Source organism: Mustela lutreola, chromosome 4, assembly GCF_030435805.1.
Source record: "Mustela lutreola isolate mMusLut2 chromosome 4, mMusLut2.pri, whole genome shotgun sequence".
Classification (NCBI taxonomy): domain Eukaryota; kingdom Metazoa; phylum Chordata; class Mammalia; order Carnivora; family Mustelidae; genus Mustela; species Mustela lutreola.
This window is the reverse complement of record NC_081293.1, coordinates 53,430,738-53,452,272: the sequence shown is the minus strand read 5'-3', so window position 1 is coordinate 53,452,272 and position 21,535 is coordinate 53,430,738. Positions and strand designations below refer to the sequence as shown.

General features: G+C 38.7%; 1 protein-coding gene across 2 annotated transcripts in view; it reads right to left on the bottom strand.

Annotated features, from left to right (window-relative positions):
• The window catches only part of P4HA1 (prolyl 4-hydroxylase subunit alpha 1), a 77,445-nt gene extending 64,349 nt beyond the window's left edge, over positions 1-13,096 (bottom strand). The window contains exon 1 of one of the 2 annotated variants that reach the window (XM_059169967.1): positions 12,883-13,096. The gene's annotated coding sequence lies outside the window, so the exon portion shown is untranslated. The remainder of the gene's footprint in view (positions 1-12,882) is intronic. The other variant, XM_059169966.1, reaches the window with a different exon arrangement.
• Between the last annotated feature and the right edge of the window lie 8,439 nt (positions 13,097-21,535).

Sequence of the window (21,535 nt, the reverse complement as noted above, 5' to 3'; positions counted from 1 at the left end):
CATCAGTCTCTCTGCTCAGCAGGGAGTCTGCTTCCTCTTCTCTCTGCCTGCCTCTGCCTGCCTCTGCCTGCTTGTGATTTCTGTCTGTCAAATAAATAAATAAAATCTTTAAAAAAAAAAAAAAAACTGTACCTCACATCATGCTGGAAAACCAATTCTATGTGGATTAAAGAGCTATAACCAACAAAAAATAACAAAAAAGAAAAGTTACTGGATCTCTAAAAGGAGAAAAGAATCTTTAAACTTTAAATAAGATAAAACAAATAACCTATCAAAAGCCAGATGGAATTTAAGTACACAAAATAATCTAGGCTTATATGTGTTTTTTAAAAACCCCATAAACAGGGCACCATCAGTTAAGTGTCTGACTCTTGATTTCAGCTCAGGTCATGATCTCAGAGTCCTGAGATTGAGCCCCACGTCAGTCTCTGCGTTGAGCATGGAGCCTGCTTGAGATTCTCTCTCCCTCTCCCTGCTCACAGACAGCATGCAAGCTCTAGCAAAAAACAAAAAACAAAACCCTATATACTACAAACTAGGAAACTAAAGGAAATAGAGCTCATTTAAGGAGCTCATATAAATAAAAAAGAAAAACACTAAGATATTAATAGAAACTAAAAGATTAAGAATACAGAAAGTCACAGAAGAACTATAAATAGTTAAACAAAGTTCATTCAGTTATCAAAGACCCATTTTTTTGTCCTTCAAACAAACAATCAAATTTAACAAATTCACAATATAAAAATATGTAATGAAGGTGCTATATATATGTCACAGAACTTAAAAGAGTATATCCTTTGTGCGCCTGGGTGGCTCAGTGGGTTAAGCCTCTGCCTTCAGCTGAGGTCTTTGGGCTTTCTGCTCAGCAGGGAGCTTGCTTTCCCCTCTCTCTCTGCCTGCCTCTCTGTCTACTTGTGATCTCTCTCTGTGTCAAATAAATTAATAAAACCTTAAAAAAAAAAAAAAAGAAAGAAAAACTTTGCAATAAACGTAGGAGGTGCTTACACATAGGAGGAGGTTACATACTCACTTTAGAAAAAAAAAGTACATCCTTTAACTTGTGAATTTAAATAAAAATATAAAATTTAAAAATTAACAAACTCACATTCATTGCTGGTGAGAATGTGAAACAGTAAAGCCACCATGGTTTGGTAGTCTCTTAAAACATCAGACACACTCTTACCATACAATCTGGTAACTGTTCTCCTTTCTATTTAACCCCAAAATTTGAAAACTTAAGTCCACACAAAAGCCTGCACATGGATATCTTTTTTTTTTTTTTTTTTAAGATTTTATTTATTTGACAGACAGAGATCACAAGTAGGCAGAGAGGCCAGGGGAAGCAGGCTCCCCGCTGAGCAGAGCACAGGATGTGGGGCTCGATCCCAGGACCCTGGGATCCTGACCTGAGCCAAAGGCAGAGGCTTTAACCCATGGAGCCACCCAGGCACCCCCTGCATGTGGATATTCCTAAATTTCTTCAAAATGGCCAAAACTTGGAAGCAACCAAAATATCCTTCAGTAGGTAAATGGATAAATAAACTGGCACATCCAGACAATGAAGTATTACTTCATGCTAAAAGGAAATGAGCTTTCCAACCATGAAAAGACATGAAAGAATCTTAAATGCATATTTCTTTTTTAATTAACATATAATATATTATTTGCCCCCGGGGTACAGGTCTATGAATCATCAGGCTTACACATTTCACAGCACTCACCATAGCCCATACCCTCCCCAATTCCATAACCCAGCCACCCTATCCCTATCCCCTGACCCCCCAGCAACCCTTAGTTTGTTTCCTGAGATGGTCGTGGTGGGTAGGAGGGAAAAAATGAAAAAAGATGGGATCAGGAGGGAGACAAGCCTTAACTGTGTATTTCTTTTTCTTTTTCTTTTTTTTTTTAAAGATTTTTTATCTATTTGACAGAGAGAGATCACAAGTAGGCAGAGAGGCAGGCAGAGAGAGAGAGGAGGAAGCAGGCTCCCCGCCGAGCAGAGAGCCCAACGCGGGACTCGATCCCACGACTCCGGGACCATGACCCGAGCCGAAGGCAGCGGCCCAACCCACTGAGCCACCCAGGCGCCCCTTTAACTGTGTATTTCTAAGTAAAAAAAAAGCCAATCTGAAAAGGCTATGTACTGTACGCTTCCAACAAAAGAAATTCTAGAACTATGAAGACAGTAAAAATATCTGTGGTTGGGAGGTAAGAGGATGAAGAGATGGAGCAGAGAATTTTTAGGGCAGTGAAAATACTCTAAGATATCATAATGATAAATATATCATTTATTTTTTGGACATACATGTGTCCAAATCCACAGAACTTACAACACCAAGAGTGAATGGGTGATGTAAACTATGTATGGACTTCGGGTAATTACAATGTGTCAATGTAGATTCAATCAGTTATAACAAATGTACCACTCTCGTGGAGGATGTTGAGGCTGTCCATGTGTAGGGGCAGGGGGCATATGGGAAATCTCTGTACCATCCTCTCAGTTTTGCTGTGAACCTAAAAACTGCTTTTAAAAAAGTAAAGTCTTAAAATAAAATAAATTAACATCATACAACACTAGTGGAATCTTACTGAATTAGATTAAGTTTCCACTATTCTGACAGAAAGTTGTAAATAAATATGGATCAAAACAAAGAAAAAAATTAACATCATAATATTATCATAACTATGCATGAAAATATACAGAGGAAATTCACCAAAATGTAGTTGTTTCTGGACAGCAGAACATTAGTAATTTTCTTCTATTTCTCTGTATTTTCCAGATGTCCTAGAGTATATTTACTTTTATAGTGACAAAAAATTAACTCTGTCCAAAATCATAAACCTACAGTAATAATAAAACATCAACTCCCATATTATGTACGCCATAATGAAGTGGTAACTCCTCTTTAATACAAAAAAGTAGCTAACAAGTACGATCCACATTTGTGCCTCTTCTACATTCTAACTGTTTAAGCCTCCAGATTTCTCTCTCTGCTACAAAGATAGGAAGTTTATATGAAATTAACCCAAATATCCAGCCATGAACTACACTGTCAGAGTAACACATTTTTCTACTACCCTTCCTCTTACAGACAGACATATGATGTGGCCTAAGCCATTCAATGACATAACATCTGAGGGGTGGGTTTATGAAATGGTACAAAACAGCTCCTTCTGGAGTGGCTCAGTTCGTAAGATATGAATTTGGAGCTGCCTGTGATAACAAGTTTCCCACTTGTCAAGGACACATAGGCGCCCAATCTATAAACAGAACAAAGTCATCCAGAGACATTTCCAAGCTCCACAGTCCTGATTCTCCAATTATTGCTTTGAATCTGTGAGCTACCCGAATAATCTTCAGCTCCCAACCCAGGAAAGGGAGCCTCTAAATTCCCTTTTTAAGGAATTTTAAACTACAAAACGCTGGATTTCTATCATTTGCAATACAAAGTTCACACCCACACAGCATTACTCCAAAGTACTATGCCAAACAAATGAAGACAGCCTTATACAGCAGTGGTTCTCAAACTTTAGTTCTATCAGAATCACCTGAAGGTCTGAGACATGTAGATACTGTACATAAGTTCTTAGGTGATGGTGATGCTGCTGGTCTGGGGATTACACTTTGAAAAACCGGATACAAACATCCGTCAAAATCACACAAAAGGTGCTTTCTACCTTTAAAAGAGTAAAATTTTACTTCAATTTACTTTTTGAAAAATATAACTCAATGTCTAATTATTCTAGTGAATAGTTCCTCTAATCTTTTTTTTTTTTTTTTTTTTTTTTTTTAAGTAGGCTCCGTCCCCAACATGGACCCCAATAGGGGGCTCGAACTCAAGACTGTGAGATCAAGACCTAAACTAAAATCAAGAAGAGTCAGATCCTCCACCATCTGACCCACTCGGGCACCCCTCCTCCAATCTCTTTTAATACTAGATAGTTGTTAATAAGCAGGCATATCTTTATCAATCACAGGATTTTAAAACAATGGCTTCCTTACTTCTGACATCTCACTTCCATTTATTTCCATCTTCAATCAGTTAGCAGCTTGCAAAGCAAATCATTATAAGCATCTAAGAATCAAGCATCCTAAAAGACATCGGAGTTTTCTCAAAAATAGTAAGATACAGGGGTACCTGGCTGGCTCAGTCAGTAAAAAATGAGACTCTTGATCTCAGAGCTGTAAGTTTGTGCTCCACAAGGGGTGCAGAGGTTACTTAAAGTAAAACAACAACAACAAAACTTTTTAAATAGTAAGATACAAATGTCTCCTGTTCTAAATCCTCCAACAAGCTGGAAATAGAATGTAAATGGGTTAAAGAGGATGGAAGGAAGGTGAATCTCAGCTCCCTGAAAAGACCAGACTCAAAAAAAAAAAAAAAAAAAAAAAAAAAGTCAAAGGAGAGTCAAAGACAAAGATAAATCTATACTAGCATCAAATTTACTATGGAAACACTACAGATACATTACTGATAATATTTTAGTTCTTGGTTAGATGGTAGGTTCATAAGTGCTTATTATCTAATTTTTTAAACATATATGTACATTATACATGTTTGATATGCATGAGTATTGTATTTTAAAAACTATAAGGAAAAAAGGTATGAAGAAATCTTTCTGGAAAACATATTCTCAGGTAAGCCCAAATAAAAGTAAACTGTGTAGTGTAATATTTATCCAAAACTATCCTACAGTCCTTCTCCCAGAAAAAAGTCCAATCCCAGACACGCACAGGTCAATCAAACCTGGAAACAGATTTCAAACAGTTCTACTACACTGCAAATATTTACAACTTTGAGTTATCAGGATTCATTGAAGTGTTATGTACAAGTTACTTAATGAATTAACAGGAACAGGGTATCTGGCAAATAATATTAGCCTTTCAGTCTAACACTTATCTTCCAAGAAAAAAATTTCAACATTTTAAAAACAAGTTTTTAAAATGCTGTTCAGTTGGAATTATACCAGCGACTGGGTTCACTTCTCAAGTACAGAAAGATAAGTCCTTAAAAATTAATAAGGCCAACTAAAGAATGTTTGATATTCTAACCTAAACTTTCTCTGACACTAAAAACTTTCCACAGCTCTCCTACCAGTCGCTCCATACCTTCCACAGCTGTTCCAAATCTTCTTTCAGAGGGCTCCAGCTTAAATTTACTTAACCTCATACAAATCTAACATTCAACTATTGGTCTTCCTGACATCTGTGTTAGACTTTTTTTTTTTTTTTTTTTTTTTTTTTACAGTTTTTATAATGAATGCAAAAGACCAACACAAATCCAGGCTTCTAATTCAGGCTACAATATGGTGTATACCAAGACTTGGCATGTCTCTCCCATATAAGTAGGATGGATTTTCTAAGACAACTAAGAGTACTTACTAATAGAATAGTTATATCACAGTTCTATCCTATAATCCCTCTGGCAAATTGCCATTTGTTTTAACTTAACACCACGAATTCCAGTCATACTTACGCTCCCAAAGAGAGTAAGCCACATCTCAAATACATACAATCTGACAGACAAGTGCTCTAATGGCTATGACCAACTTTTCTAACAAAAACTCTGGAATCATGCTAGCTTTCCCACAGCTTTCTGTACTTGAGAAGTGAACCCAGTCGCTGGTATAATTCCAACTGAACAGCATTTTGAAATTTAGTTGGAAAGAAGCTCTAAATCAAGATATTGGGTTTAACTGAAGTACTATATAGTCTGTTTTTTGGAGATTCTTGCAAATCCCATAGTTTTCCTTGTCACAAAGAACCTGAATATAATATCATTTCAAAAACACACACCTATTTTGCCTATATGGTGCCTCTAACACCACTACTCTCTCTTCCAGAAACTGCCCCAATCTACCTTTAATTCATCCTCATAGTTTCATCAGTCATCTAATACAGTGTGATACCTCTTCCTTCACCAAGTGACCAAAGTTCTTTCCTGGAAATTTTGAAAATAAAATTGAGGAAAAAAACACAGGCACTCTTTGAATGCCTGAATTATATAAAGGTCAGGAGAAGTAATGGACCAAGTTTTGACATATAGGTCAAAGAGTAAATGAAGTTTATCTGCAAAGAATAAAAGTGAAGCAAATATACAGAGAGGAAGATAGACAAAAGACTTAAGAAAACATTCTGATGCTCCTGATATTCTTAAAGTCTAATCACATTCTTGACCTCAATTGTTAAGACAACCCCCATCCCCACAATACTTACACAAACTCCACTGTGTGTTAGTGTGAGTTGGGTTTCTGTTTAATCCAGAGTCCTAATTAATTGTTTGTCTAACCCTGCAGTTAATATCTTTATAGGAAAAATAAATAACAAGGTAATTTTTTGGCTTAATGGTTAGAAATCAGTAAGTGCCACTTCTAAATCAGAGATAGAGTTTAGAATCAATATTTTAATCCATTTGTTAGAAAGTTTTAAACTGGAATTTGGATTCAAATTTGAACTTAAATTTGCTTTGTTTTTCTTTACCAGTATTCTGCCTCACCTTTACTTCTGTGATGGTTATATTGCCTAGCAAGCACACCTATGGTTGTGAAAACAGCATAACAAAAAAGAAAATCCCCAGTTATTGATGTCTAGATTAGCGTATGTCTTTTTTTTTTAAGATTTTTATTTATTTGACAGAGAGAAATTACAAGTACACTGAGAGGCAGGCAGAGAGAGAGAGAGAGAGAAGGAAGCAGGCTCCCTGCCGAGCAGAGAGCCTGATGCGGGACTTGATCCCAGGACCCTGAGATCATGACCTGAGCCGAAGGCAGCGGCTTAACCCACTGAGCCACCCAGGCACCCGCGTATGTCTTTTAAACAGTTCTAGTTTCCACTTTACACGGAATAATCAGGAAAAATGTAAAAATTCAAGAGTGAAATAAAATTTTTTTATCAGTTTAAAAAGATGTGAACTTAAACTCAATGTTTAAAGTTTGTTTCAGTTAGAAAAGTCAAGTTCCCCTAAAGCAAAAACACTTTACAAATAAATTCAGGCTGATGGAGAAGGTTTGAGAAAGAAATGGTGCTATTCTTCACCGACTCTTAAACTATGTATTTTAAACTGTATAATATACCTCTCAACTATTTCAAACACTTTACTTAGAAATGCTTACATTTCCCAATGTGGGGGGAAAGGTCAGGATTCTTATGCTCCGGATACAGAATATAAAATATAAAATATAAATATAAAATAAAAATATAAAAAATTTATCAAAAATAATAGTAAAAGTCCCCAAATTAGTAAGATTCATCAATAATGCCCGCCTTTATTTGGTGATCCCTTAACAAAAAGCTGAATAAGCAAGAAAGGTATCAAAATATTAGGTCAAATTTTACTGCCAGCAAATAATAATAAAAAAACAACAACCAGTAATTTAGATGGAAGTGCCTAGGAGGATATTTGCACATAGAAGACATTTAAGAAACATTACTTTTGGATATGGGGCAAGAACTTAAGAATACATGAATTTGTTGCCAAAGGTGTCCCAAGGGACATGGAAAAAGAAAAGACTTGGGAGAATGGTGGGAAGGAAGGAACAAGCAGCAGCCTAGTCTTCTAGCAGACAGATGCAGACTTCTGTAATTTAAAAATCTGAGTAGAAGTGGACAAAGGGCAACAGAAGGGAAAAGGGAAAAGTAATCACTAAATTGCATATGATTTGTTGCTTATCAATGCTAGTATTTCCAAATATATGTATTTCTCATTTTAAGAAAGACCTTGCAGTAACTTCTCTTGGCTGTATAAACTAGTTGTTATAGTAATGACAATCTGTATCTAATAACATAAATGTCAATTAATATTGGTTAAGGCATTAAAAACCCAGCAGTAATATTAAAAGCAGCAATTAGAGATTCAAACTCTTAAAACTAGGTTTGCTTTCTAATTTGGAGAGTGGTAAATATGTATGTGAGAAGTTTAAAAGTCTAATTTCTAAGTTTAAAGATTTTGGATGAAGACACACACTTTAAAACTTTATACAGTAACTTAAAGAACTCAAAAAAAAAGTTAACAACTGAGGTCAGATCACAATTATCTTCACTCAACTTCTGCATTTTCTTTAATAAATACTTAGTAGAACATTTCTATTTCTGTAAGTAAACTGGAAAGAAAAATAAAAACAAAGTCAAAGTAGCACTGAAGTGAAGAGACAAATTCAAATCATGGACAGACTGAGAAAATCCAAATGTTCAACTCCCCAGATCTACTAGCTGACACAAAACTACCATCAATCCCTTTTGCTCCAAAACAAATTTCATCTATTTTTTATTTACATAGGAAGTTCTGATAAGACAACTTTACTGCCTTCACCACCCTAAGGATACACGTGAAACCTAAAACTTAGATTTTTACACTTTGAGTAAGGAGTATGAGGTGATGGCAAAATATTCCAAAAGCAGAATTTTCAATGAAACATGTAGATCAATGGAACAAAATAGAGAATCTAGACACAGAAAATAGTCTGTTTTGGAAAAGTATAAAAGGCAACTCAACAGAGCAAGGATAGTCTAGTTGGATATTCATGTAGCAAAAAAAAATGTTTTGTCTTGTTTTGTTTTTATCCCCTAATGGACACTGGGCAGCTCCCTGCCCAGGAATTTATATAGATTTTGGGGGCAAATTCCACTTTTCTTAACCCTAGTCTCCCTCTTCTCATTCTAGTCTTCAATTCCCTCTTTTTCCTAATGCCAGATCCAAAGTCATCAAGTTCAGGAAAAGGTATATGAAATAAAGTCATATATACTAGAATAAGGAGAGATGAATTCCTGGTTGTAGAAGATATCAATCTAGATATGGGTTTTCATTCAGCACTTATTCAGATTTAACATCAAGTAAAATGTTAGTAACATGCTTGCAAGGCATGTAACTTTCATGTTTCATTTACACTAGGGAACATTTCTTATTACTCTTTTGATTCTCCCACAGTCTACTAGACACATTATAAATGTTTTTAAAATGAAATTAAGTAGAATGATTAAGTTAGTTATACTAACCAGGGACCCTACTTTATTTCAACCCTGGATGTTGAAAATCCTTATAATACTTTGGTAATATGCTATTAAATTTTTTTTCCATTCCACATCCTCAGACTCAATATGATCACTTATCAAGAATGAAGTACTAAAATGTGAATCAGAAAACAAACAATCTGGGTACAAATCCTAGTTCTGAAAGTTACTATATTCTTGGGCAAATTCCTTGACTTCTTTGAGCCTCAGTTTCTTCATTTGAAAAATAAGAATGATATAAAACTACCTCACAGAATTATTTTAAGGATCAAATTACATAACATATGAAACAACACTTTAAAAATATGAAGTGCTTTAGTTGTTATCAGGTAGATTTAAAAAAATCTTTCTAGAGCCCAGTCTAATGCCCCTAGAAAATTCTTTCAGGGGGAAGGAAAAATTATTGACAAAAGGTTTATTGTCATGTGTTTCTCCCACCACCCCCCCAAAAAAAAAGAAAGAAAGAAAGGAAAAAACAGAAAGAAAACTGGTTTACAAGTTTACTGGCTTACTGTAGCTATACAGGTGGATAGAAGAAACCACTAAATTAGAACCTTCTCTTTGCACTACATATCATGGAGAAAAAGCTCAAATGCTTAACAAGAGAAAAAGGCTGAGTACATTAACTTATTACAATATTACTTTTTAAATGGAAAATATGTAAACTACCAAAACATGGACATATTTATATGAAACACTAAGCAGGAAGAGGAAAAGGTCTAAAGTAGTATGCATTCACAGATGACACTATGTAAGAAGCATGACTGCTACACTGTATTTTTGCCAATGTCAAACCAGATATACTAATAGTCATACTGATCATCCAAAGCAACATCAGGAACAGGAATATTCCTCATTATATCAAGTTCAAAAATTGTTGGAGTAATTTTAATGAAGTCTTTTGAACTTCTAGTTTTTATTAAGGCACAATATTTGGCCAGAGGAAAACCAATGAGAAGATAGCTTCAATGTGTACAAATAAATAGACTGGGTAGGAACATGAATGATGCATTAACTATTTTCAAAAATATACATACACACTTTATTTGGCTTGCATATTCAAATACTGCAGATACAAATACACCATTATGATAAAGTTTTAAGATGCAAGTACTCACTGTATGCCAAGGGCCTATGCAATTTATATTTGTTTACATTCAAGCATTTTCTACTTTCAGAGTAAAACCAAAGACATATTAAAACATATGCAGGGAGGGGAAAGAGGGAAAGCAATATCATGTATGATTGCCTAGACAATTTAGCAATTCAACAATTCTTCCACCAACCTATCAACTTTTGCTAAAACCGTTTGATCAAAACTTTATTACTGTCATCTATATACTCAAATCCAGTCAGACTTACAGCTCAGTTCCACTTTCAGAAATATTCAAGAAATACTGCCTCAAGATACATAGATGTACTTAAAGATTAACTTCATACATCTTTTATTCTTATACCAGTTTACAGATGTAAAAGGCTGGGGGAGGGGAGTATCTATAAATGTCACATAATACTTCATGCAGATGTGCAAATTTCCATTTTCTGATCCAGGATCCATATCTTCTATCAGATTCCCAACAGATTTCATGACCTCAAAATAAGTTGAGAACTGCTACTATGTATCTCACAGGGTATACTTCTCAAATATAAGAGCAGTAATTATATCCTAGTTGATAATTAATTGCTAAATAAAAGAAGGCTTCCTTCCATAGAAAAGAAGGCTCACAGCTTTACCACTGGATCCCTGGAATAAAAGCAGAAATTGGAACTTAACAGCCTTATGAGAGATACTGCTTGTCAGTATACAGCCCACTTTGCAGCATTAGAAAAGGTTAACATCTCATCAGAAAGCCAAGGTTCACCTGCAACAACCTGGACCACATAGGTGGTATGAAGCTTTCTTTTTTCAAAAGTCTTTTACACTGTCTAAATTTTTCTACAGCAATTAAAGGTTGTATAGATTTCTTTTATCTGTCTACTACCTTAGTTACCAAGGTACAAAACAACCAACGTTAATTGTCCGCTTATCTAAGTCCTGGCTTTAAGTACTTCAAAATAAAACTCATATTAAGATATCAAAGGAAACAGCATTATCTATCAAAAAAAGAGACAAAGTGGTTCTTCTCCTAGTTAGTCTAAGTTAAATCTACAAGAAGCATTTGCCATCAGCTTTCTAAGATACTGGCAGGACTCAAGGCATAATGTTTCAAAATAAAAACGGACATGGCTTTTAAAGGTAAATGATAAAACCTATGCTTCCCACAGAAAGAAAAAGGTAGAAAGTGAGGTTCTTATTTAAGATTCTGAAATTTTATTCACAGGCTAAAAGCCAAAATTAAAGAAAAAACACACGCAATGCCTCTTTAAATTTCAAATGAAGGCAACACATTATAAGTTGTTCACTTTCCGCTTCTTGAATATATTTCCTGCTTAAGGTATCCATTTTCTCCATAGAAACTCAATCAGAAAAATCCCTCTAAAATGTTTTATAAATTCAATCACAATGTTCCTACTATTTCATCTGATTTACCACAGAAAAAGACTAGCCTCATTCATAAAGCTATTCACCCATCTAAACCTAAGAGGGGGAAATAAGTTTCTTCCCAGAAACTTTTTTTAAAAAGGAGCAAAAACCTGATGAAAGAACACGGCTGCCACGTCTTTTCCCCTCCCCCACTCACGTAGTGGCTGTTTCATCCCTGCGGAGGGCATTCCAAGGGAAAGTGCGAGAGCCAGCGCTCTCCGAGAAACCAGAAACAGTTAAGTTGAAATTGGCAAGTCTCTGTGCCCTTTCAGATCAATTCCTAAAAGGAGAGCTCGCTGCTGCTTCATCCCTTTCTTAAAGCAAACAGTGCAAAAATTCCCAGAGTCTTCACTCCCCGGAAGGCATCTCAGTGTCTGAAAACTAAACTCCACTTAATACATTTGATTATTTAGGAGAAACAGTCTCCTAGAAATAGGAGAAATGGTACCATCCTCCCTCCCCCTTAAAAACATACATCTGGGAGGCTTTCGTGAAATCCAACTCGGAAGTTCTCACACAACCACGACACTCGTTCTAACTGATGTGGACTTCTAAAAAGCAGCACACACACTCTGCTGAGAGAAAGAGAAGGCGGATGGTGGGGGAAGCTCATGTGCCTTTAAAAAAAAATTCGTGGAAGATGAGGGAAGGAAGAGGAGCTTCCCCCGTGGCTGCGTGATCTGACAGCCGCCTTCCTCAGCCCAGCCGCCCGAAACTCCGCGCCGCGGGCAGCGTCTAGCGCTCCGGCAACACCCCGCGCGCAACAGATGAGTCGAGCCCGAACTTCCCTGACGAGGTCCGCTTCCCGGACCCGACGACTTTTCGGCAGAGCAGAAATGCCTCGAGAGCCTCGCCTCCTGCCCTAAGCTTTAAAATCCGCTCTCCACTCCGCCACATGCTAACCATCTGCCGCCGCGGAGGCCAAAAACCCACGCCCCGCCCTCGCGTTCCCCCCCCGGCTTTTGTAGGGAGGACCAGGTAGGAGAAGCAGCTCGGAAAAATCAACAGGGTGAGCCCTCCCCGGGAAGGAAGGAATATTCAAGAAAGTCCTGGTCCCCGGGGCGGGGACAGAGGCTGCCGCAGCCCCAACGGTCGGGGGCGCCGACCCGGCAACGAGGCGGGAGAAGGGGAGCACGGAGAAGGGCAGAAGGGCCTCTGGGGCAGCCAGGGGGCGCGGGGCCGCGTCTCCAAAAAGAAGGTATTCAGGTTGCTGTGGGGAGCCGGAGAACCCTCCGCCCCCCAAGCCATCCCACCAGAGCGGGCAGGGAGCGGACCGCCACAGCTGCCCGAGAAGGGCCACAGCGGTCCCAGGGCCCGAGCCACAGGCTCCAGAGTCGGGGGAGCCTCTCACCTGGGAAGTGGGGCGGCAAGAGACGGTGCGTCCTTCAGTCCCCTGTAGCCTGCTCTGGGGCCGGATACCTGCTCCCTTCCCTCAGCCCGCGGGCGGCGCGACTGGGCTGTAGAGGGAGCCAGTTAGCCCTTTTATAACCTCTAGGCTGCGACGGCAGCTCTAGGGAGGAGACGACTGCAGCCCTCGCTACGTGAGCTCGATCACACCAGCGCCCCGGCGACTGCGCAGGCGCCCAGCCCGCGCCTCCCTCCGGTCGGCACCCGCGGCCCACACCCGTACTCCCCTCCGGCCCCGGAGTCTTAGGCGGAGCGGGGAAGGGGCGGGCAGGAGGGCCCGGGAGCCGATGCGCCTGCGCAGGGTGCTCGCCACGCCGTCGTCGCCTTCGGTACTTGTTGCCTCGCTTCTTCTCATCAGGTTGTTTAAACGCGTTAATTTCAACATCAACCTCAGGCCTGGGCGTCGAAACCACCTGCAATGAAATAACTAAAATTTGAGACGAGGAACATAGGAGCGTAGAGAATGAAAGAAGCCTCGGGTGGAAAATAATACAGTGCATCCTTGGTGTATGGGCTGTCCTGGCCCGGAGGCTTTTTGCTTTAAAAACCTGCCTTTTTCACCTTTACTGTTACTTTATATGAATCTCACTCTGCCCACCTTTATACTTTATCAGTAGATAAAGAATACGCACTCCAGAGACAGATTTTTTAAAATTTAGTCCCTGGCTCAGCCCTGTAAAACGCAGGGCATTAAGCTCTTCATTTCAGTTTCCTCCCCTGTAAAATGGGAATGATGGTAGGTTCCTCATAGGAATACTGGGAGAATTAAATGAGATAATGTATGTGAAGCACTTAGTACCTGCCTAGCACGCAGAAAGGACTTGGTAAATATTAGCTGTTGTTACACCATATAAGACACCCTATGTCGTGTTTGGTCTTAGTCTAACATTTGCCTTGGCCTTTATGTTCCTGAAAGAACAAAGCCTTGCCATCAGGGAGCAGACAATGAAGGACATCCTTTTACCCTTGTCAGTAAAAGGGAAGAATGACTTCTTGAAGAATTGTGATTCATTAAAGTTGTCTCTAAAGTTTTCCATGTTTGCCAAAAAGCATAGCAATAATTAACATTTGACTCTTACGTAGGAGGTGGAGTTGATTATATAGATACAGAAATAGTGGGTACTTGGAAGCCCTAGGCATCCAGACAATAGATACAATGATGTCTAACTCAGCGGTCGTCCAAGTGTAGTCGGAGGTCCACAAGATCAAAATTACTTCCCACGGAGACTGGGCTTTTGCAGAGATTACATGTTTGGTGATACTGCAGATATCACAGATTGAATACAGAAGCAGATGTGAGAATTCTGTTAAGCCAGACATTATAGAGATTCTCAGAAACATGTATGTGCTGCTGAAGCGAGCACAAGATTCTCAGAAATGTAAAATAGTGCCACTCTTCCCACTAAATGCTTTTTGCTTTGAAATAATAGTTCTGGGGCGCCTGAATGGCTCAGTGGGTTAAGCCTCTGCCTTGGGCTCAGGTCATGATCCCAGGGTCCTGGAATCAAGCCCCCAATCCAGCTCTCTGCTCAGCAGGGAGCCTGCTTCCCCACTCTCTCCCTGCCTGCCTCTCTGCCTACTTGTGATCTCTGTCTGTCAAATAAATAAAATCTTTAAAAACAAAACAAAACAATGAAATAATAGTTCTGTTTTGGGCCACTTGTGTAGCTCAGTCGTTGAGCATCTGCCTTGGGCTCAGGTCATGATCCCAAGGATCCTGGGATCTGGTCCTGGGATCTGTCTTGGTGGCAGGCTTTTTGCTCAGTGGGGAGCCTGCTTCTCCCACTCCCACTCCCACTCCTCCTGCGTGTTCCCTCTCTTGCTCTCTCTCTGTCTGAAATAAATGAATAAAATCTTCAAAAAATTAAAAATAAACCAGACACAAAGCGTAAAAGAAAATACAGGAATTGTTAAAAAATAATAATAGTTCTATTTTATTAAAAATGTTTGTTAACATGTAATAGATTCACTGTTTTTGTTTTTAAATGAATTAATAAATATTTTATATGTTTGTTTCAACACCTAATACCATTAATATTGACAGATATGAGCCACATAAAAGCTTTTTGGAGTCCTCAATACTTTCTAGGAGTGAAATGGTCATGAGACCAAAGAATTTGAGAACTTCTAGTCTAAACAAATGACTAAAGGTCTTTGACTCAAGAGGCAAATCTTTGCCTCAAATGGAACTGTAATCAACATATCCACTGGCCCTGTATGAGCTGACTAAAAATTGACAATCCATCCTACAGATAAAATGGCCCCAAACCCCAAAGCAAATTTAATACAAAGCTAAGAAGGCTTCAGCTTCAGGGAACTTCATTTGCACTAGCTTTTTCCAAGGCCCTGGAAGAGGCCTTAGCAGTATATTCACACAGTTCACAAAATTTTAACTGCAATCTTTAGACTGCAAATTGGTTCCTCACTGATTTCTCTTCTGTCACACTTCCCCTTGTCTAGCAGTGTGGGAGTGGCTCGCAGGCATTTTTTAAATTTAGCTGAGGGAAGTTGAGTTAGAATACATTTGGTTTTAGTTTAGTGGGATATATTTTTGTAACTCACAATCACTTCTCTGCATAGTTAAAATATTGCCAGCTGTCCCAGTGTAGGAATGGTATCCAAGAATACTCCTACCACCCATTGTGCCAAACCACCCATCATTGTAAAACAAAGGTGCGGGGCCAGACATTTTATAGCCATTTGAATGCGTCCTATGTTCTATCATCAAAAATATAAGTATAGTGGAGCAGACGAAGAGATAAAATTTAGGGAGCTGAAACTAATCTGTGGGATACCCCTCTACTTATTGGATGTGTAAAAAACAAACAAATAAATAAGTAATCTCTACACTCAACATGGACTCCCAACCCTGGGATCAAGAGTCTCATGGTCTACCAACTGAGCCAGCCAGGTGCCCCCAAATATATAAAATTTTAATGAAAGATTAGTTAATGCTTAGCTAGTAAAAGGAGTTCTTTTCTCTTAGAATTGAATAAGGATATCCACAACTACTAGTTAGAATATTATCGGTTTAAAAAAAACTGATGTGCCCTGAACTCTTTTAAGTCACATATCAAACACTCTAATTTGAGATTTTTCCAAATGTAACAACAATCCTAAAAATTTACATGATGTTATCAGCAATGAGTTGTGAAGTTGAAAATAATGTCTAACTTGTCCCTATCAATATGGTTTGGTTGCCCAAAAAGGACAACATATATGACTATTCAACCTGATAATCCCTGCTTGGTTAGAATGAAAATGAGAGATACCTTGGAGAACAGAAAAAGAATGATACAGTTGCCCTTTGAAAGACCAAACATTAGAACAGAACTGCTCTAGCCATACTATAAACCTCCAATCTCTTCTTGCATCTGAAAAAAGTTGAATATGTTCATTAATTAAGTATTTCTTGAACAAAGTATCAAAAGTCCCATATTTTTAGGAAAATATTATTATATAGCTATGATTACAACTAATGAACAGAAGTAATTTAAACTCAATTAATAGATCAATGGTGGTAACTCAATCTTCTGAACAAGTCTCTAAAAAACCAGCCAGTCAGTGACAACTTCCCATTTTTTAAAGTTGGCCAAAGAGCAACAGCCTTACTCTTGTGAACACATATCTGAAAATCAGCCCATTGTAAACAGTCTCTCCACCAGAATAACTGGGCTTTCATAGCTGATGTCAACCCAACTCACTCCCATCTTTGAAAGTCAGTCAATCCCTGAACTCCACCTTTCACAAAATACCATATAAGACCAGCAGAGAGACTGGACCAAACAAGTGTAGTGCTTCTACACATAAAAAATAATAAATCAGTTTTTTATTTCACATTTTGAATGATGGTTACTTCCAAGAAAAGGGGAAGACAAAATAGAAAATGTAGACTTATTGAAGGAAGTTTTAATCAAATTGCAGTCATACATATGAAACAATTAGAAATCACTTGAAAGAGTAGATAAGTACTGAATGGTGAGGATTATAAAATACTACATGCTTTACTTGAGAGGAGAAATAATAAAGTTGAATTGGATAAAATAGGTAAGAGTGGGTAAATTTTTCACCCGGGGATTAAGATGATGGAAGCAATGTTTTAGAATATTACGCTATGTAAATTAGAGGAGAAAGAAAGTGGAGTCTAGATTAAGTAGTCCAATATTCATTGAATAAATATTTATGGAACGCCTACCAACGGTGTCCAAGACACTGCCTGTTGGGCTGTGGAAGATCAAACTTTAATTAGACAGTTTCTTAAAGAGTTTATAATCTTATCGGATGGCGTGATATATGATTCCTGCTGTATATAACTTGGGAGTCCTTTGAAGGAAACCAAAAATACACTAAATAAATAAATATTAATTATAATAAAAGAAAATAAGGTGCTGTGGAAAAAAATAACAGTAGGGACATAATTTAGATAGATAATACAGGGAAAGCGTTGCTGAAGACATGACATATAAACTGGGACCTGAGTTGGCCAAATGAAGTGTGTGAACAAGAGCATTCTAAAGAGAGAGAATAGCATGTGTGAGGAGCATATGACAGGAAAAAGCTTGATGCATTTAAGAAGCTAAAAGAAACCTGGTGTATCTGTAGTTCCATAAGCAAGGGAGAAACCAGGATGATCCGTATGCTGAGGCTAAATTAGGCAGGACCTGCTTGGTACTGTAACAAGCACAACAGGAAGGCACTGAAGTATTTTTAAATAATGAGGCAATATCGTGTTAGTTACCTGTCACAAAAGAAAATGCTGTGTAAAAATATGAGTTTTCCATGTCACTGGGCATGGGTGATGAGCCTTGGGACTAGAAGCAATAGGGACTTTCTGTTTAATCCTGAGTAGGAACACAGAAGTCAAGAGATGAATGCAGCTGAAACTGGAAACCGTTCCAGTTACTAACATCCTATCACTGCGGCATTGAGGAAAGTGGTTGCAATGGGGTGGCCAGACCATCTAGGTCATGTGGCCTCAATGGGGATGCTCGCTGTGGCAGACAAAATAATGGCCCCTCAAAGATATCCACATCCTACTCCCCTTCACCTATGAATATGTTATTTTACCTGACAAAAGAACTTTGCATATATAATTCAGGACCTTTAGATGGAGAAATTAGTCTGGGTTATTCAGGTGAGCCCAATTTAGTTAAATGATTCTTTTTTTTTAATTTTTTATTTTTTATAAACATATATTTTTATCCCCAGGGGTACAGGTCTGTGAATCGCCAGGTTTACACACATTAGTTAAATGATTCTTTACAACTGAAAACTTTTCCCAGTTGTGATCAGAGAAAGAGCTGTGAGGATGGAAGCAAAGTGACATATTTGCTACGATGCTGATTTGAAGATGGAGAGAGGAGACTATGGGCCAAGAAACGTGGGAGGTCTCTAAAAACTGGAAAAGGCAAATAAATGGATTCTTCCCTAGAACAATTCAGAAAGGGACACAGCTGCCAATACTTTTGATTTTAACCCACGGCAAACTTCTGACTTACAGAACTGTAAGATAATAAATCTGCACTGCTTAAGCCATCAAGTTGGTGATAACTTATCATAGAAGCAAGAAGAAACTAATACACTCATCACTTATATGACTATGACTGAAACAATATCTGAAGACAGTGACATTTCCCGAGGGTCTGAGTAAGTTTCCTGATGTTCTGCCCTAGAAGTGAATGTAGTAATTAGGACTGACCCTTTACATAGGATAAGCATTCTTGCATGGGAATTATCTGAGGAAGAGAACTCTAGAGAGGAAGAAAGTCTTCTCAATAAGCAGGACAGAAGCGTCAAGATCTTTAATTTTAATAGCAAAAGGCATAGGACCTCATATTGGCCTCTCAAGCTGGTATTAGTTACACAAAATAGTGCCATGGTCTCTAGTTTGGAAAGCTGGCCAGAAAAATGGTATCAACAACCAAAATAAAGAAGCTGGGAAAGTGAGCTAAATTTGCAGAGCAGTCGAAGAGTTTGATTTTGAATCTTATTAGTTTTGAAATGACAGAGGTCATCACTGGTTTCAAACTTATTCTGCCAATTAATAGTTTGTCAATATTAAGCAGATTTCCATATTATAATGAAATCTTATATAAAAATGAAACTTCTATCTACTTGTGATTCTACTTTAAAATTAATCTGTGGCTTCTTTAGATTTAATTCTGCTAAATTTAAGTCAGCCACACATTAACTACACATGTCTTTCTACTGCTGGTTGGCAAGACAAGGCTACCTCCCCATAGTATTCTTTAGTACCGTTCACCAAATATTTCTAAGACTTTTCCCAGACAGAAAGTTCTGCTCTTCTCCATCTTCCTTTTTTTTTTTTTTTAAGATTTAAAAAAATTTATTCATTTGAGAAAGAGAGAGCACGCACAAGAATGGGGAGAGGCAGAGGGAGAGCAAGAAGCAGACTCCTCTCCAAAGTGGGAGCCTGGGGACGCCTGGGTGGCTCAGTTGGTTGGACGACTGCCTTCGCCTCAGGTCATGATCCCGGAGTCCCGGGATCGAGTCCCGCATCAGGCTCCCAGCTCCATGGGGAGTCTGCTTCGCTCTCTGACCTTCTCCTCACTCATGCTCTCTCTCACTGTCTCTCTCTCAAATAAATAAATAAAATCTTTAAAAAACAACAACAACAACAACAAAGTGGGAGCCTGACATGGGTCTTGACCCCAGGACCTGGAGATCACAACCTTAGCCGAAGGCAGACCCTCAGCCATCTGAGCCACCCAGGAGTCCCTCTTCTCCACCTTCTTTAAAGTTAATTGTTGCCAACAAATTTGCTTTGGCCATTGAAAGTGACATGTATGAAAGTCAAAATATGTTTCATCACGGTCCCTTCTGAGACTCAGAAGCCATGTCACCATGGAAGCCCATATTGAGATGAAGCCTTAATCAATACAGATCTCTTGAGCTGCCACGATGAACAAAGCTTCAAACTCTGCACTACCTTGACGATCTCCACTGGGTGTAGCTTGAGTGAAAAACAAACTTCTATCATGTTAACTCACTAAAACTTATTTATAACTTCAGTATTGCTTAGTCTATCTTAACCTATGTACTGTCTAAACAAAGTCAGACTTTTCCTTTATAAAACTTATTACCAGAATTGTATTTATTGATTACATTTGTACCTGAAATGAACACTGTATGCTGCCTACCTAGAATTCATCCCCCATGTTGCCGACATTAAGACTTTCCAAACTGCCCAGCATTTCAGGGTAGGTGTGACTTCTACTTCTGCTTGGAATGTTTAAAAAAAAATGCAAAGAATTTTGCTCCCACAATAACAAAAAAGCCAGATAATCTGCAAAATCATACATTTTTTGAGCACACCAGATAGCTGAGTTTGCAAGGCAACCAAGTAACTGGAGTTCCAAGGAGAAATGGGCCACACGGTTTAGACCTTTGGGAGAGTAAGAAATAACTCACCAAAATGTTTAACAAATTGCTAATGGTCATGTGTAGGCTAGTATGTCAGTTTGGAGCCTCAGACACAAAAGGAAATTGCTCTTGCAAGTTTTCCCCACAAGCTCAGTGGTACTGAGATGAATGATTAGAAGCAGGGCAGGAGATCATGAAGAACACCAAATGTTGCAGACACAAAGGAGGTAATTGGCAGCTGCTAGGAATTGGGCCCAAAACCCCCAGATCCTTTTTCCTCAGACTCTTCTATACTATGAAGCAAAAGCCATTAGCCACTGGATAAATGGTAGCAAACTTATTGGCCCCCAGGGTACAAAGATCACTTGTGGTTAGGGGATCTATAGAAAGAAAGCCCTTTATCTTCGCAGGGGAGACAAGAAATTCTCTTAGACCCTGGATCCTACATTGATAACAAACTGAGATCCACTACTGGTGAGGGAGGAGCAAAAACTCTTGCCCAAGATCAGCCATAGATAACAGGCTGAGTTGGCTTCCACAGAGAAGAGACTGAAGAACTCCCACCTCCCAAAGCCCAGACACACTGACTCTCCCTAAGACTGAGACTGGAGTAGGACACAGAAAATCTTTATTACAGACCCAGCCTAACAGTGAGTGTAGAGAGAGAGAGTCCCTCTGTGGCATAAGAATGCAGGGGCAATTGAAATCACAAGGGAGGGCACCTGGGTGGCTCAGTCATTAAGCATCTGCTTAATGACTCAGATGGTGATCCCAGGGTCCTAGGATCAAGCCCCACATCCAGCACCACATTGGGCTCCCTGCTGGTAGGAGGCCTGCTTCTCCCTCTCCCACTCCCCCTACTTGTGTTCCCTCTCTCATTATGTCTCTCCCTGTCAAATAAATAAATAACATCTTTAAAAAACAAACAAAAAACAAAAAAAACAAACAAAAAAAACGAAAAAAAGAAAAAAAAGGAAGCACGAGGAAAGCAGGAACACTGAGAGAAACTCTTTGAAACACCAGCCCCCATGCTAAGCATAAGGAAACAGTATCTTCCTGCTAAATGAATTTCAAGTCTGTGATGTACAAAGCCCCAGCCCAGCTCCGCTTCTAACTAGATTGAACCAACTCCCAATATTAACATCCTGACAGAAGAAGAGGTGTGTTCATTGTCAGGTGCGGACACTGCTTACCAGAAAACAGTACTGTTCTAC